Source organism: Amborella trichopoda, chromosome 11, assembly GCF_054954075.1.
Source record: "Amborella trichopoda isolate Santa Cruz 75 chromosome 11, AtrichopodaSantaCruz75HAP2 v2.0, whole genome shotgun sequence".
Lineage (NCBI taxonomy): Eukaryota > Viridiplantae > Streptophyta > Magnoliopsida > Amborellales > Amborellaceae > Amborella > Amborella trichopoda.
In genome coordinates, this window is record NC_142346.1 from 12515737 (window position 1) to 12535039 (window position 19303).

General features: G+C 40.4%; 1 long non-coding RNA gene across 1 annotated transcript; it reads right to left on the reverse strand.

The window, feature by feature from the left end:
• Positions 1-869: 869 nt before the first annotated feature.
• On the reverse strand, positions 870-15236 carry LOC148779751 (uncharacterized). The gene is made up of 2 exons (XR_016045023.1): positions 14906-15236; positions 870-1810 (listed from the first exon to the last, which is right to left on the reverse strand). It is a non-coding gene; the product is annotated as an uncharacterized LOC148779751 (long non-coding RNA).
• Positions 15237-19303: the final 4067 nt, after the last annotated feature.

The following is a 19303-nucleotide window of genomic DNA, read 5'->3' on the forward strand; positions in this document are numbered from 1 at the left end:
CGAAGGTGTGACCTTAAATACGCCTCCCTATGGTCAGGGTGGCATGGCCTTAAAATTGCCTCTTAAAAAAAACGGACATGACGAAAACCCGCAAGGGCATCATGGGTAAAAGAGTCAAAGAAAAAAAAAAAAAAAAGAGAGAAAAAATGACTGGTGGAATAGTATCACCAACTATTGAACAAAATATGTCAAAATAAAGAAAAGAAATAAATAGGCATGATGAAAAGCAAGGGCATCGTGAGTAACAATGTAAAATGACAGATATGGCGTAAAGTCCATGAATAAAAGTGCCACAAAAAAAAAATTTATGTGGGGTTTTTGTGAAATCCAGAAATGGCACATACCCCAAGGACTTGAATGACAACCCGAGAGGGCGTTCAAGCCACACATGGTGGAGACCAGACATGCTTCCTTGTGAAGTAGGCCTCCAGATTCATCTTGTACTCCCTTCTAGAGAAGAAAAGGGTTGGTCACGAAAGGGATAAGAAAAGGGAGGGTACAAACCATAAAGCAAGAGGAATAAACAAGTCAAAAATGAAAGAAAAAGAGAATTCATTACATAGCAAAAAAATGGTTACAAGTTGCAGGATTGCTACCTCAAGATACAGTCAGGAACACTTATTACAGAAGTAAAGAGTCATCAGTTGAGGCAATGAAAGACATAAGCGGCTAGCAAAATGGAGACCATAAATTGCAGTTTGTGGCCTCTAGATACAAGAGCAAGAAGAAATAAACGAACAAGATTGTATGGTCGTAACATCACGCCTTACATAAGCTAGAAAAGAAGAAAAGTCTTGTCGACAAAAGGGATAAAGCTATGATTGTTTGCCTTGAAGAAAAAATGTTAAGGAATCATGCATTCAAAAGACTAAGTCTGAAATAGTCCCGCTGCACCTTCTTTATCTTGTATTTTAGAATTGCTCCCCTAAGATAACTTATTGTTTGACCAAAGGAGGATGAACATGTTGGAATTACAGTGCATTTTCTATTTCTTTGGGAGCCAAGGCGAGCAAGCCTTTGATCTCTTGGAAATAACGTTCAAGAGTGGCCATATCACTCTCATTTTCAAGGAGTGCAATTTGTCTGGAGATCGAAGGCCCTTTCTAAGGAGAAGACTGCAAATCCGAATGAGCTGACTGTCACAGGAGCAAGTCGGTCCTAAGTTTATCCAAAAATGCCTCGACGAGGTCCAGCATGGGTAGAGACGTCAAAATGAGTCTTAACAAGGGACTGATAGATAGATTCTTCTCAATAGAAACCAGGTCGTCTATTTCCAAGACATATCTGACCCATTGAATTATTTCTTCCATCTTTCCCTTGAATAAACCAGCATCAGGAACGTGGAAGTCTGTGAGATACTTCATCAACTTCTTCATGAAGAATGGGAACATGGCCAGCTCTGAGAAGGAGGCATAGCCAAAGCGTTGACAGGTAGCTCTGAGAAGATCATGCCCTATCTCCATGGTGCAGATATCAAAACTATGATGATTAAGTCTCTTGACTTGATCAGGGAAAGGCAACCTTACTTGTTCCATGATGAGTCCTCCACGGGTACGCCAGTCAAGGGGGCTGATAACTTGCCCTAAGTTAGAGCTAATCTTCGGGATTGAACCTTCTCATGGTTCCTCTTGCATCGTGGGGGCTATAATTCCTTCTGCTCCTCTCTGAATAGCTAGAAGAACCACCTCTTCAGAGTCATCAGGGATGATAATGGCATCTTCAGGAAATTTGATTGTTCATCTGGTTCCTCTTGTTCCAAAGGTTAAAGCCTTACTCGATATTTGAGTATTCATTCCACGAGGGGATGTGACTATACAAGAAGCATAAGAGAAAGAAGTGAGCGATGAGAAAAATGACAGTTCAACACGATAAGGGTTTCCAAGTGAAAGAAAAAAAGAAAACACCAAAAATTTTGCAAAATTTCGGCAGTATTTACCCTATGTGTAGAAATTAATAGAGAAGATATTTGGCTAGTCCAAAGCATCCAAGAGATTCTAAGAAATCACAAATCCGTGGGTCAAATGCCCATCGTGAAAAGTGACCCTTAAGAGCTCCCTTTTCTACTATAGAAATACCCAAGAATGCATAACTATGCATGAAAATGCGTAGAAACGCATGACTACGGATGAAAGTGTATAACTATGCATGGAAGTGCTCAAAAGATACATTACCATGCATAACTATTCTTAACTACATAAGAAGATGTGTGAAAATGCATGAAAGTACTTAGAAGTGCTTAGTGGAGTTTAAGAAAAAATGCATAGTTATGCAATGGAGGTGCTGAAAATGTCAGATCGTGATGCAAAAATGCGCTTGAAATACAAAGGGGTGTGCAAGGATGCTAGAAAGATGCTTTGGATGCTAAGGCATGTATAAAAGAATATGAGAATGTGAAGAGTTACACGAGAATGCGAAAGGTCGTCTAAAGAAAATGTTTGAAGGTGATCATCGTGTTCACAAAAATGTTCGTGACACTCAGAACGCCCGAAATAAGACATTTGGGGGTGTGCAAGAAATATTTGAGGTATTCAAGGAATATTTGGGGTGTGCAAAGAAATATTTTTGGAGTGCTCAAGAAATATTCGGGATATTCAAGAAATATTCGGTGCTCAAAGGAAAAATTTGCAATATTCTAGACATTTGTGACGCACAAGATATTCAAGAAAAAATATTTGTGGTGCAAAGAAAAATTCATGATGCTCAGACATATTCGTGATGCTATGTTTGTGATGCTCAAGAGTCATTCGTGAAGCTCAAAGTATGCTCAAGATGCTAAATGAAAATGAAAGATGTGCTAAGCATGTTTAAAGAAGGCTTTAAAGTGCTCAAGGATGATCAAATTATCAAAACTATGCTTAGAGAGGACTACTCATGTATAAACTCAAAATATGGAGCATACAAAGAAGAAGCAAAAAGTGATAAAGAAGTATCAAATTTATAAAGACAAGAAGAGGGGAAAAAAATGGTAAGCTTGGGGGTTAGAAGAGCCAGCCATGGTCTCACAAGTCCTCTTCAAAGGTCACTTTCTCACTCTAGAGAGAAGTCTCTCTTACTTTCTCTCTAAAATCAGAAAATGAGGAAGAATGAAGGAAATGGAGCCCCGCTTGCCCTTATATAGCCCTTGCATGATACATTTCCCTCACACACCCCACAACAGCCAACAGCTGTATTCCATGCAAGTCCACAAAGAAGGACAATGGAATTTCAAAGAAGATGGACGGCTTAAGGGTCAAAGAAAAAGGCGTAATGACCGCCCCTGCCCTTGACTACTCCTTTTGGTTTAAAAATCCCCCAAGGGAAAAAAAGGGATAATTTTTACAAATGGTGTCCGAATGAAGTGAACCCGGGCTTATTGCGAAGCTCGACCCTGGCCCAGTTCAAAAATATCCATTACTGGGCCTGCGGCCTGGGCTGCTGAGCCCATGAAGGCCCAGGCAGAACCCCTCTTCCTCTCCTCTGCCAAATGCTCAGACCAGTGCCTAGGCGCACGTCCGTCTCCTCTCTCCCTCCTATTTTTTCTCTCTCTTCTTGCTTTCCCCCTCTTATCGAAGTTCCGGGCCACGCCTAGGTCAAGCACATCATCATTCACTCCCTGCCCCCACATGATAAATCTTCTGAGAACGTTCCCAGGCACGTGCCCGTCATCCTTTAATATTTTCTGTCTTTTGCTACTCTCTTCTCATTGAAGTCCTGGGTCTGTGCCTACGGCAGACCCATCGCCTCATCATATTTACATATCTCTCGTCTCTCTTTTGATAGATATGGACTCCCAACCAAAGGGTAGGTCCATTATCCTCTCTTGATCAAAATTTCACTCATCTCTTGTTTGTCACCACTCACACGAGCCCATGGTTGAACCATGAGCTCAGTACACAATTGTGCACATTTGACATAAGGTGATCAAAGGGGCTACGCTCCCTGTTTTATCTACACACCGTAATCCCCTCTTTGGGTAACCCTGATCTATGTGAAGCCCAGAACCTTGAGCTCAATAGCCCCTTTTTCAAACCCTCTAGGTTCAAAGCGTGAGCATATTAACCCAATAAAACCCTGGGTTTAGTCTAATAATTTTTTATGGATCCATGCTACCCATTTAAGACCCACTGCCATAATCACTTTCAAACCCATCAAATTCAGGTATCCTTAATATGATGCACTTCACCCATGTCATCATCATTGTTAAGGATATTTTCTATCCTCAAATATGCCTAATCCCTAGTAGAGACACATCCTTAAAGTGCCTTATCCCCAATGGAGCTATGCTGAGCATTTTGCAAGGATATCGTTGAATAAGAGATACACCTTGGCATGAAGCTTCAAAATTGCAGTCAACCCTATTGTTTGGTTGATGCATGGCTCACAAAAATCATGATTTCCACTATAGGTCTTGATGACTCATAAAAACCATGGGAGTCCCAATTTCCCCCATCAACTTGACTTATCATCCCCGTGAGTTACGTAAACATCATCTCTTTACCCAAGAAATTACCCTTTCCATTGAAATTCCATTTGCCAACTTATACATTAACAGAAACCATCCTAGAAACCCCTTTACCTGGGCTTCACTTAAGAACTCCATTATCCATGATTATCTCCATGGAGCTATACCAAATCATACCCCACTCATTCGAGCCTTCATAGGACGCCATGAGTAATTCCATGCTAGAAGAGTCACAAGGACCTTCAGTAGTCCATTATCCCCAGTGCATCACTACTCCCAATGGTCCATCACCCCAATGGTCTATCACTTCAGTGGTCCATGATCCCCAGTAATGGGTCATCAACCAAACCTATTGTTTGGTTGATGCATGGCTCACAAAAATCATGATTTCCACTATAGATCTTGATGACTCATAAAAACCATGGGAGTCCAATTTCCCCCATCAACTTGACTTATCATCCCCGTGAGTTAGGTAAACATCATATCTTTACCCAAGAAATTACCCTTTCCATTGAAATACCATTTGCCAACTTAAACATTAACAGAAACCATCCTAGAAACCCCTTTACCTGGGCTTCACTTAAGAACTCCATTATCCATGATTATCTCCATGGAGCTATACCAAATCATACCCCACTCATTCGAGCCTTCATAGGACGCCATGAGTAATACCATGCTAGAAGAGTCACAAGGACCCTCAGTAGTCCATTATCCCCAGTGGATCACTACTCCCAATGGTCCATCACCCCAATGGTCTATCACTTCAGTGGTCCATGATCCCCAATAATGGGTCATCATCCTCAGTGGTGCAGATACACTATGACTAGTGTATGAGATGTGTTATATCTTTATCACCTAAGGGAGCCTTTCATTTCCCAAGGAGGTAACCATTTCTCTAACCTAGAGATACATATTATCACCGGGAAGTTTGTTTATGCACCAGTTATCCTATGGCAGACCTAAACCTTTATGTTCTAGCAAGTGTGAGTCATTCATCACCTTGCAAAAACCTAAAAATATCTCCATTAGTTCACCTCCTAATGAAAGCCTGACCCATGGCCATTAAAAAGCCCTCGACTGAGCTCTAGAATGATCGGGGTTTCAAGCCCCAAAAAGACCGACTTACTAAGGCACCAGTTGTCGACAGGTTTAGACTTTAGGGACGACAACCAAAACGCCCTTGATTAAGCCCGGTATATTGGGTGTAAGTCCCTAAAGAGACACACCATGTGCCATTAGCCTAAGTCTATGTGAAGCAGTTAATATGTCCTATTAAGGGCTCTTCTCGATTGTCTATCTAAAGTAAAATAGGAAAATTTAAGGCTTAGTGTAAAATGAGAAGGAAGCCCTTAAGCAAGGTTTCCCCCGCTAGCCTTTCAAAGAAAATTCTAACAGATTGGGAAGGAAGTCTCCAAGCAAGACTCTCGACTACCAGGCATATATGGATACTGATAATACTGGGTCCCAAGCCCTTAAACAAGGTCCCAAGTTGCTGAGACTAAAAATACCACTGAATTGGGATCAAGCTCCAAAGGCACCACCAGTTGGCTCATTTGGAAGTATTGTTGAGTTGGGAAGGAAGCCCTTAAGCAAGGCCTGGTCCGCATGCTCCCCCAGAAAAGGGATTCTAGTAGTATTGGGTTTATCAAGCCCTTAAAAGGCCCTCAATCGTTAGAATCCACTTCGGTCATCCCCCAAGGAAGAAGCTTGGCATGGTCTCCCCCTCAAGGTTCGTGTGGACACTGATGATCGAGAAGAAAAATATTATTGAGAGAGCCATAGTAAGGATTTGAAAGATGAACTTTGGTGAGGTTTTGTTCCGAATGTTACCCTTCTCGCTTCTCTCAAAGAGTAGCATTAGATGGGGCAAGTTGTTATACATCATTTTTTACATACTTGTATCAACGAGGTAAATAAGGAGATAGCTGGTCGTAACCAGGTCCTATAGGTACCCAAGATTCCACTAGACCAAGGGAACACTTCAGCAATAATCGTAATATTAGGTGACCTCTGAAGAAGTATCAGAATGGCCTCAAATTTCATGAGAAGGTAGTTTGGATACCCTAAAGATACCCAAAAAGATTCGTCGCATTCTAACAAGTTTTGAGATGATCAGGATGAAGTTCGGTATGCAAATCCAGTTCCTATCATGCTGAAAATAGACCCTATAACTATAGCCCTATTTTCTGGGTCTCAAACCAGTATTAGACCACCACCATTGGATTCTAAATGTAGAAAAAATCCTAGATACCAAATTTCGGCTCGCTCAAACCCTCTGAGACAATTATGGGCCGAACTTATAAAAAAAAGGTGGGTTTTACACGATTGCAGTGCAGCCTCGGTGAGCAAATTTCCATTTATGGAAACATTGTTTTCTCATTTTGAGATGAATTTCAAATCGTCATAACTTGCTTATTTTAGATCCAATTAAGCTCAAATTCGGACATGAGCTAGATCCCCACGATACGCTCGTTTTGACATATGGCACACATCATGTCATAGCCTAAAATGAGACAATTATCGGAGAGAAGATGGGCTCAAAACATGAAAATTCAGATTTTAAAAAGAGGAACATCCCATTCTTTGAGAGGGTGTAGCTCAAGATCCCGATGTCGGATCATTACAAGTATGGATCGGTTCCAACCGTACCTCGAAGAGCTTCAGTTTGATATGATTTTTGTACAATATTGAAAGACAGATGATACTGAATTTTGAAGTCGGAAAAGGCATACTTTCCGGTTGTCAAAATCCCATTTTTCGACGACTTCCCAAAATTGGAACGCGGTCAAACGGAGACCAAAATGGACGAAATTTATCACAAAATGATCGTGATAGTACCCTCTTCAATTTGTGACCAAAATGAAGTCTTGAAACTGTATGAATCGTGCTGAATCGGTGGTCTAAGAATCAAAAGTTTATGGAACTTGGTCGGATTTTTGGTTCTTCCTTAAAAATATGTTTCAAGAGGATCAAAAGGGTTTCAAAATGTGCGTAGTAGTTCAAGTATTGATTTTTCAACATTTATTGATCGAATTTCCATCGTAAATGTCCGAAAAAGCTCCCAAGGCTTAGTAATGGCATGAGGCCTCTCATGGAGGGATGGTTTTATCATTTGTTGAAAAGTACTTAGGGGTATTTTGGTTATTAATTCCAAAAACGGGATTAATATTTTAATTCATTAATTTTGTACTTTTTGACAATTCTAGCTATTTTTTGGCAATCCACCCTTGTTTTGGGGTTGCTATATATAATAAACTTAAGTCATTTGTAATCAATCTCTTGGAGACTCTTGAAAACTCTTGGGACTTTGGCAATTAATGAGAAGTTATTGAGAGCTTAGGCATGTTCTTCTGCTTTGATTCCACATTCAAGACTCAATATGAGAGGAGAGAGAAACATTTCTTAGAGAGAGAAAATACCTCTAGGAACCCTTCACTCCCTAAAACCCCAAAATTCCAACTTCCTTATGATTCCCAACTCCTAACCCTAAATCTCATACACTCTAGCTTCCATACATCTTAGAACTCCTAACTTCCAACCCTACCCATAGTCCCTACATCCTACCTTAGAATTCCTACACCTAATCCTACTTCATACACCATAGTACTTCATACACATAGTTCTCCATAACCCTTCGTTATCATATACCTTACCTTATCCCATACATCCTAGTTTCCATACACCATACCTCAACCCAACCCACCTAAGCCATACACCTAAATCCTAGACCCTGGCCTTGACATACAAGAACCAAGACCTCTCTCTCTCAAGTACATGCAAAGGGACCAATGAATGTGCACCTAGGCTCAAGCCCATTCTAGGTCCACTCTCTCTCTCTTATTTTTCTCTTTCTCTCTCTCATTCTCTCATTCTCTCTCCTTTCTCTATTATCTCTCTCTCTTACTCTCTCTCTCTCTTTTCCACTCAGAGCTAGGGCGGTCTTTCCCCTCTCTCTCTTTCTCTTTCCTTCCACTTTCACTCTCTCTCTCGTCTTAAAAAGCATTGACCTATAACTAGGGTGGGTGCAAGCTCATACCTCTCTTCTTTCCTTCCTCTCTCACCCTCTCTCGCATCCCGAGTCCCGGACCCACACCATAGGTGGTTCCAACGCTCTCTTCCTTCTCTTCTATTCTCTTTCACATCATCCAAAGCCTGAACTCACACCTAAGGCCGGTCCAATCCTTTCTCTCCTCTCTCTCATCTCTCTCTCTCACTCTCCCAACTCATCTAGAGTCCCAGACCTGCACCATAGGTGGGTCTAGTCCTTTCTTTCCACTATCTTGTCCCTCTCGCAGTCCCCCACCTCGTTTAAAGCCTGAACCTACACTTGTAAGGGCCACATTTTTCTCCCAAGCCAGTATCGCCACGCGAGAAGAGATATGTAATGTCGAGCGAGAAGGTGTAAGGATTTTCACCGCACGCGAAAGGCATATGGAGTGTTACTGTCTGAGGCATTGCCGTGCGTGTCTAAGGAACAACACCGGGTGGAGCAGCACCGATTGGATAAGAAGAGAGTAACACCGGTTGGAGTAGTGCCGAGTAGAGCAGCGGTGGGTGGAGCAGCAGCGCTGGTTGGAGCAGCGCCTGCGAGATAAGAAGAGAGTAGCACCGGTTGGAGCAGTGCCGATTGGATAAGAAGAGAGTAGCGCACCGGTTGGAGCAGCACCGGTTGGAAGAGAAGAGAGCAGCCCCAGTTGGATGTTTGATACTGCAGTGCCTGGAGTGTCTTAGTCAAATGTACAGCCTTTGTACATGTCATAGCTGCCCCGTACATGTCAGAGCAATGAGTGATTGCGTCAGCCACAGTGTTTTTCAACCACGCTCTCCTTTCAAGCCTTGGGCAACACGAGTCTCTCCCATTTTTCTCAACTTTTCCCTCTCTCTTGAAGTTCCCTGTTGCCCCTTTCAAGACAGCCCACTAGTGAAGCCAAGGAAAACCCATGAAGGCCATGAGTGAGGATTTGTGATGTCGTGAGAAGTCAAAGTAAGTGGGTTTAGCTTTATGCATCCATGAGTGTTGTAAAAATGTTGAAATGGATTAGATGATATAAAGGAAAATGAGAAGAATGAATGGGTTAACATGAGGTTGAAGTTTCAATTTGTGCTTCTCAATGCCATGACTGTGTCTACCACATGTTTGATCTTTTTATTTATGAAAACTCATGAAATCACTCACTGTGAGACTCCTTGTCACGAATAAGGTTCCAAGACCAAAGTGTAGCTTGGCTAGTAAATATTAAGTATTCTTTAAAAGTATATTAACTTGAGAATGTGAATTTCCAAAACTGTGAATGTTTTTGCATCTATATATTCGATGACCAAATGGCATCCAAATAGGACCAAATCGGTCCCAAACGAAATACATGTGTGTATACTTCAAGTTTACTTTTTCTTTTCATGTATAATATTTTGCATGGATAAAAAGATATGGCCCTAAATGTCAAGGCATGATACTATTCACAGTCGCTGCTATTTCCAGCAACTATGTCCCTCTTTGGGCAATGCTTTCCACCTAGCTAATAGTGTCCAAAAACCTTGAAATTACCTCGATTGGAAAGGTTTATGAATGTACTTAACGTTTCTTGTTTTTAGATGTTTGAAACTCCCCATGGATTTTGAGCTATGAGCCAAAATGCGCGAACACATCACTGCACATTGCTGTAGGGAAATTTCTAGCAACTAAGGCACACATTGTACTAAGCTATTCACCCATCAAATGGCACCCAAATTTCTTCAAATCACTTTTTTTGTAAAGAAATATATATTAGCTCAAGGTTTCATGTTTGAGGCATCCTGAAACTCCCCCTACATAGGGAGCTACGCCCTCGCTAAGAGGGGCATGTCACTGTTACTTGTCACTGATCATTGTATGAGCATGCGACGCTAAGTTATCTTGATATATGATAAATGTGAACGAAATATGATAAATTCCATGAGAATGCCTTTAAGATACGTGAATGATGTCGTATAAATTGCTTTTTGTGAGAAAAAGGAGCCACGAGCGCGATAATGATGAAATGAATTAACAATGAATGTCAAATGCTACCGAGAAAGCTTATGTGTAAATGCCCTGTGATATCTTATGAAATGCATGTCTTTTGCTAAATGCTATGACGTCATGATGAAATATGATTCATCTGTTATGAGGCAATGAATGGCCACTGCATATATTGTTATTGACCAATACGTGGTGGGACACTCACCTGTAGTGGATACTGTTATGATGATGGGATGAATGACCACCGCTTATATTGTTATTGACCACTATGCAGAGGGATACTCACCGGTAGTGGATAATGTTATGATGATATGATGAATGGCCACTGTTTGTATTGATATTAGCCACTACGCGGTAGGACACTCACCTGTAGTGGATGCTGTTATGATATTGCCTGCTATGCGATGGGACACTCATCGGTAGTACGGAAAGAGATGCCGACATATCTCCTAACTTGCGTAATGATAGGAACGGGTTAAGGGAGAGGATAAAGGGGTCGCACCCTAGTTTTATGAAATGATATGAGATTGATGCCTTGCAAGGTAAGGGCCTATCAAAACCCCAATGCGTGTTGGGGATTGTGTGAGTGTGTTGACGATATTCCGAAGTGGATACCCCACTTGTCATTACCCTCCCTCTTGTGTGATGGTAGAGGTCTTAGGTAATGGGATTGGCTTAGCCTGATGGATAGGACCTCTACTGCTGGAGTAGGTGATTTAGGGAGTGCGTGGGTAATGATTGAATTTCTTTATAAGGAATGTTTAGCATTATAATGATTGAATGATTTATGATTTCACTAATTAAAGGCTCTGATCGCATTGATTTAGTGATGACTGCTGTTGAAATGAAATGTTCATATTCGCTGTCTTGACTTGATATGCATTTATGCTAAATTATGACTTTATATTGATAAACTGTACTGTTGTCACATTTGGATAGAACTACCACATATGCATAACACTAAACCTGCTTACTGGGCTATATAGCTCATCCCATTATTTCTCCTCTCCTTGTAGATTGATAACGGCAAGTACAGGGCTAGAAGTTCGTGTTTGGTGGCTGGAAGACAAAGCTAGCGTTCTTAAAGAAGGTGCTTAGACCTTGTTTATGTCTGGGCTGTTTGGTCCTGGTTTTGTTTTGTTCTTGGTGGATATGTGTAATATTGGGTCTAGATGCCCCGAACTGAATGTAATATTTTAGAAGATTTTTTATATTGTGAATTTTGGTGTACGGAGTTTTTCCTTACTCTTCTGCTAGTTAAGCTTGTCGCTTTAGCTCTCTTTCATGGTTTGCTCGATTTCTGAATATAAAGGCGTTGAGTCCACTCCTACTTAAGCGACAAATGTTACATTAAATCACGAACCTGCGCTCGATCGCCCATCACCACGTAAGGTACGGTGGTCGAGGTAGGGTCATGACAACACCTAAGGCGGGTCTAGCCCTTTCCCTCTTCTCTCTCGTCTCTCTTTCAAATTCACGTCTCACCTGAAGCTGGACCCGCACCATAGGGAGGTCCATCTTCTTTTAGTCCCTTTTAACTCTTATCTCTCTCACTTTATTACTTCTCTCTCTCTCTCTCTCTCTAATTTACATCCTCATCTCTTATTTACTCCTTCCATTTTATTTTTATTTCATCATTTCTTTGTTTCTCTCTTTACTCACTGCTTCTTTCATCCTTGAGCATTCGATTTGGGGTCTTCATGAGATAGTAACCTAGGGTCCTAACTCTTGGACTATTAATCTAACCATCAGCTCGTACAGTTTAGTTGAGTCATAAGAGACACTGATTCTCTTACGTCGATCACTCGGTTGGGGTCATCCTGAGCTAGCTTTTCTTATAGTCCTAACCCTTACACTGCTCTAACCACTAGGTTATATAGTATTAGAGTTGTGAAATATTTTCATCTCTTTTTCTCTCTCTACTTTCTCTTTTCTCCTTGGATCACTTTTAGGGGCCTCTTATGAGAGGTTATGCCGGGAGGCTGCCCAATTTTTGGGTCATCCCTTCACTTCTTTTATTTTATCTTCTTCTTCTTCTTCTCATCTCTAAACCAAGCCATTATCAACTTACTCTTATTCTTTTCTTTCTTCTCCTTTTTACCTATTCCTCTTACCATTCTACCCCCCAAAAACTAGAACCATTAACCTACATGTGCATTAGGAGGAGTTTTATCATAATCGGATCCATTAGCAGTCTTTTTGTGAGAGTCTAGGTGAGGTGTTGATTTCGGAGGGAGGAGGAATTCAAACTGCGCTGTTGGACAGCCGGAGAGCTTTCGTTATTGATATAAGAGAACAGCAGCTCGGGCCTATCCTACGAACTCAACCGTGGTGAGGTAGGTGTTCGAGTCCACCTCCTTATCGCTTTAAAATCCTTTCACCGTTGGAAATACCTATTTGCACATGGCACGTAAGGCATACGCATGCACGAGAGGTCAAGCGCTTGTCTGAGAGGGGGTTCATCAAGCCGGGGTCCTTGAGGAAGCCCGAGCGAGGTAAATCCAGGCCCGACCAATGTGATTGACTAAATAGAGGTATTTCATATCTTCATTATATGAGACAATGAATGTATTTAATAACGCGTCTATGGATACCTTGGAACTGTTCGATCCCCATGAATAAAGTAAATCTATGTTCACAAATATACCCTGATAAAGTGATTGTTGAAGTAATTTTGAGTTCTTTTGTATTCTTCTCACATTTCAATTTAAAATCATCCCAAGTAGGTTGGGAAACTAGGGCCAATGGTCTAGCCACACGGTCTACTCTATAAGTAGGTTGACTGGGATTCTTATGTAGGGCCTGGTCTGGATTAGGTGCTATGAGTTAAACACGATACCCTTGGTCAGCGAGGACCTGGACTAGGGCTTGGACTAAAGGATTTTCCTTAGGTTCACTAGAGCCCTGATTGATCGTTCCCATGACCGGTCAAACTTGGTTGTTGCTTATATTGGTGCTATGATGACTAGACCTAGACTTTTGGGACATATGGTTCCCCTTGGTTTTGAGAGTCATGTTTGCTAGAATAGTGAGACTCATCATTTGACAAGGAATGGACCTCATTGGAGGCGTTGGTTTCTATGCTACATTGGGTTTCTATTCCTAATTATTGTAGGACAACACATAGTCTAATACCCTGGCTGTTGAGGGCGGCTCTAGATATGCACACCTCTTGGATAGAGGTTCCACCATTATAGACCACCTGGTGATGATGTTTGTTGACAATGGACGTGTTTGTACTATAGACGGATGACTCTAAGTAGACATGGTCATAGGGACCTTAACATAAGCAATACATTGGAGTAGGTCTAGGCTAGAGTAGGTCCAAGGCACCCTAAAGTAAAGACCCCTCTTAGGGTGCACAGGTGGGTTAGACGTACAGCTAGATTAGTTAGTTGACTCTAAGTCAAGCTCTCTCTTGGGGAAAACTTGATGGTAAGACATAACAGCCTAGTGACATTTCAATAAGATCTACACACACACAGAAATCAAAATGGTTTTTTTCAAAATTTTCTCTATGTCACTATAGATAGTTCATAAGCTTAAGCTAAGAATGTCGCCATAAGCTAGTAAAACCTTTGAATTTTAGAAATCCAACAAGGCTGATATAGGTACCTACTTAAGACCTTGCTTACTGTTAACAGTAAAAGCGTCGGCTTACTATTGTGGGCTGCTCTTAAAGGCAAGGACTACAAAGGAGCACTCACCTAAAGGTTGACGTGCATCCCAACCGTCCTACCTATCTTAGGAGCTAGGTAACCCTCATAACTTGAATGCTGGCTTTGGGGGTTTTAGAAGACAAATTCATTTAATACTTCCAAAAACGTGAGTAATCAACCCTATGAGTGGGTGCAAATAAGTGTGTCAATCCGAAAATTTCACTCAAAGAAAGAAAATAATAGCTATGTAAATGACTTGAAACCCTAACGAAGCGTGCAAGCAAAAGAAGAAATAGAGGGATACAAGAATAATAGAAGACTGATATTGAAACAACAGAGAACACCTCAAGAAAATATTGAGGGCATGTACATGTGATGTCGCAACTTGCAACGTGAAAAGACATTGTTTCGCTCCCATAGATCCCGGCGTGGAACATAACAGACCCAAAGCGAGTCTAGTTAGCATTAGTGTGTTCTCCGGCTCTAAGAAAACTTTCGAGAATGTCCTTGATCACATGATCAAGGACCTTTCAGCAATGACTTAAAGCTCAACTGACCCCACGATGGGTGCCAAACTGTATATAGCTGGATTTGGGACCTATCGCACATGAGATTAGCAACAAATCCACTCTTGACTAGTTACTTGAAGTTAGGTAGATTGAGGTCCATTCGAATTCCGATCCAAAGGTGATTTGATCGCATCAAAATAAACAAGATAGAATAAAAGATTTCAGGAAATGAGAGTAAATGAAACATGATTTAATAAAATAGTAAAATGGGATTGAAAAGCAAAATAACATAACTTACAAGCTGGCCGGGGCCTTGTGGCCTGGCACCCAAAGTAGAGGCCTTGATCAGAACTTAAATTGATTGAAAAAACTTCCCTTGATGAAATAGATGTCTGAACGTGAGTTTTGAATGAACTAGCTTGATGATGAATCTATTATATCAAAGTTTTGGTGCTTCAAGTAATGCAAAGAAGTGGTTTTTCTTCTCTACAATGGTTGGCCATAGCTACGAGAAACTAAGGTTGCTAAGTCTCTGGTTCCTAGAGACTAGGGTTAGGGTCTGGTTGGAGAGAGAAAATTAGGGTTTTTTAGGAATGTTCTCTCTCTCTCTCTCTTTCTCTTTCTCTTTCTCTGGGAGGTCGAAAAATAAGAGTTTTTATATGCAAAGGTGATCTAGAATTGCATAAGATGGTTGCCCACAACCAATCAAGAGTCGACAGCTGTTTGGCAATATTGACATATTACCATTCCATTTCACTTCTAAACTTGTCATATTGGACCACATTTCATGAAGTTTGGCAGTATTGATACATTACCATTCTATTTTCCTTGTAAGGCTATCCTTTTTTATCCAGGGTCTTCTAATGTGGTCCCTAGGGCATGAAAGGCTTATCCAAGGCTCCTATTATGTATTTAAGGGGTCATTTCCTATCCTTCAAGATTTAGAATTTCAAAGAAAATGTCAATTCCAAAAATAGGACATCTACAAGTAGATCATAATATTATGGACCTAACCACTTTAATTTCAGAGGATACGTTGAAACTTTGAAATTTTATAAAGGCTCCAAAACATTTGGTCTAAAAACTCCACAGATGTTGGGACATATCACATACAAGTGGTTAAGCTTTCATGAAATTTAATGGCTACTATTGTAAGGCTAACCACTTTTATATGGGAGATCCATGAGGTATTGCCTTCCACGGTTGATAGAGCACCAAGTTAGAAACTAGTCCATCGAGTCCCATGTGACATCTTTTTATAAATTGGAAGAAATCTCAATTTTTGTAGGCAAGTGCTATTGAATATGTGCGGGACAACAAGTGGATATAGGTCTCGGCTACCTCTGAGAAGTTATCATTTCCAAATGAGCAAAAACTTTGGAAAAAAAGGTTATCACACCTCACATGTAATTTCTTGAACTATTTAGATTCCTCCCTAAATATTGTGAGGGGACCCACAATGAAAGAATGTCCTCATGACTTATGAATATGAAGACATATAAAATGATGTTGAAATTGTACAAAGTTTGGGTGAGAGACATATAAGGTATCATTATGCTTGTTTAAAGTTCTGCATCATTTTGATATGATTTCTTGAGTTCTCTCATGGACTAACCGTTATAGCCCCCCGTGACAAACAATGCTTATCAAGTAAATCCAACTTCTCCAATATTATGTTGGAAGGGATATAAGGGCATAAATCTCAAAGTTTGGTCTTGATCTGATAGCATTTGATAATCTCTAAAAAGGATTGGTCATCAAAATGTGTTTTATGACTGGCTGTCAACACTCTCAGGGTATATCGGGCTCCAAGATGGGAATTCCTGGTTGTATCTTATTTCATTCATGATTGAGATTGACCCACCGATATCAGATGTGGTCCCACTTGGTTCAATGCTGTAGAAATTGCCTCTGAAACTTTGGCAAAGGGAATTACTATTTTAACCTGTAACCCTGAACCATATGAACCATGCTAGCTTTTTTATACTCTAACCCATAATCCACAATCCTTGGAAAACTTCATATCATACTTTAAACTTAGTTAGAATTGAACTGGACCTGCATTAGACCCTTTTACAAAGGATCCAACAAGATTCAAGAGAAAACTGAGCCATAAAGATATTAGTGGTGTGATAATTTCGCTGGGTCATGGGGCACATTGCTGTCTGAATAAAGTACCAAAAGACTCCTAAAATTCCCAAAAACGTTTGATTTGTTAGGATCAAAGATTCTGGAATTATTTGGAGGGACTTTTGGATTGATTTTTGGCGAGGTTTTCACTAGCCAAACACTATCATTAATGAAATTAAAACCCATTCTAAAACCTATATATTAGCCTCGCCCTACTCATAACCTAAAATTCATAGAAAATCCTTGAAAATAACCAAACCGCATTAGAGACCTTCAATCCATAGAAACCCTAGAATTCATCTGTAAACCTAAGTCATTCAAAACCCCAAAAAAACCTAGGGTATGAAAGTCTTAATTCCCTTTAATTTCCTCTAAATCATCAAAAACCTTCAATTCAAAAGTCCTAGGAAGAAGCCCTAGAAACTAAAATTATTAAGGAAAAATACTCCCGAGGCTATTGCTAATAGCCTTATTCGAGCACCTAAATTTGGGTTCCGTTTCCCTAATAAGCACTTCTTCTCTGACATTTTTAGTTAATCATTTTTTTTCTATTTTAGTTTAATTTCCTAGTTTATATTACTAGATTGAGATTTTAATAGTGTTTTTGGGGCATGGAACGCAGCCGGCGTTGTCGATGGTTCTTAGAGGCTGATCTTTCAAGCTCATAAGTTCTTTTGAAACATACTTTGACTTTGACTGATCTCCACAATCTTTAACGATTGTAAATTTGAATCATTGGAGCATAAATCTAAGGAGGTTTCATCTAAGATCTCTTCAGATTTGACTAAAAGCACCTGATCTAATCCTTTGATATTATTCTCCTTCTTTGACCTCAAATGCCTTGAGTGTTTTTTACTCTTGAATTAGGGTCCAAAACCAACCCAAAACACTTTAGCAACTCGAACCAAGCTCGTGGTATCCCTATGTGGATAGGGATGGCTATCAACCTAGACCATATATGGATTGTGGGTCTATAGAGTTTAGGCCAGTAAGGTTTTTCTAACAAGAATCAGAGCGTATTTGGATTGTGTGGGACCCAACTGTGTTTCTTTCCTTTTTAGTGGTTAAAAATGAATTCTTCATTCTAGTTGGTTTTGTGGGTCCACAAGCAGAGTTGCAATGGAGTCTTATGAATGTATATGGTCCGTAAAACTATGCTAAAATATTGCTTCATTTTGGTTATGTCTGAAACTATTTCTCAGTTTCAATTTCCTATCTGTATTGGACGAGAATTCAATTTCACAAGATGGCCAGAAGAGAATTTTAATTGGGGGGCAATTACGACTTCTATGCGTCTATTTAATAGATTCAGTGAATCTGATGCTCTCTTCAATTTATCAGTAGCAGGGGAAAAATACACTGGGACTAATGAAAGCTCTTATGTGCTCTATATGTCTAAAATTGATAGATTCTTAGTGGCCCCTGAATGGAGTGATTGTTTTCGTCTTGCTTTGGTTAGAGCTCTTCCCAGACTTTCTTCGGACCATACTCCGATAATGCTTACTTCTTAGGCTTGTCTGGGAGGCTCTAAACCCTTCCGTCTGGAAATTGCTTGGCTTATGGAGAAGGTGGTTCGGGAGATTATCAAAAGCACCTAGGAAAATTTGATTACAAGGGGGTCTCTTGACTTCCAACTCCATAAAACGTTGCTTAATGTTAAGCATAAGCTTGTGCAGTGGAAAAAGGAGAAGCAATATTCTATTAGGAAAAATATTGATGAGGTGTTGGTTTCCATTGAATCCATTGACCATTCGGTACAACAAAATGGTAATTGGTCTGATGAATTGGTGGAGGAGAAGTAAAAAGCTTTATGAATTGCAAGAGCTTCGGAGGGTGGAAGAGGTATTATGAAAACAAAGGTCAAGGGTTAAGTGGCTTAAGGAAAGGGACTTGAACACAAATGGCTTTCATGCTATAGCAAATGCAAGAAGACGTCAAAATGATATATCGGGTTTGTCGGTGGAGGGTGTCGATTCTGAGGATAATGAGCGTCGATCCAAAGCGATTATTAACCGTTTTCAGCGGGCCTACTCTTCAGAAGTGTCCCTACTTTAAGTCGGGTGGTCTTCAAAGTTATTCCTCCACATCTCATTGCCTTTTTGGATAGGGATGTTTCGATGGAGGAGTTAAAAAAGACAGTTTTTGCCTTGCTTGGTGATAAGGCACCTGGTCCAGATGGTTTCTCCGTAATCTCTTTCCATAAATTTTGGGATCTGATTAGTGTGGAGCTTCTAAAAATGGTTAAGGGATTTTTAAGTAGATGTGAGCGTTTTATGGGGGTTAACACTACGTTTATTGCACTCATCCCTAAGACATAAGTAATTTCTACTTTGGGGGATATTCGACTTATTAGCCTTCTCACGAGTCTGTACAAAATTGTGGCTAAGATATTGGCAAAAAGGATTAAGGATGTTTTACCTATAGTTATTTCAGATCGCCATTCGACATTCATTAAGGATAGGTTGATTTCTGATATTGTATTGGTAGCCCAAGAGTGCATTCATTCTCAGATCTTTCAGGGTAGTCATGGTGTGATTATTAAATTGGATCTGGAGAAGGCTTATGA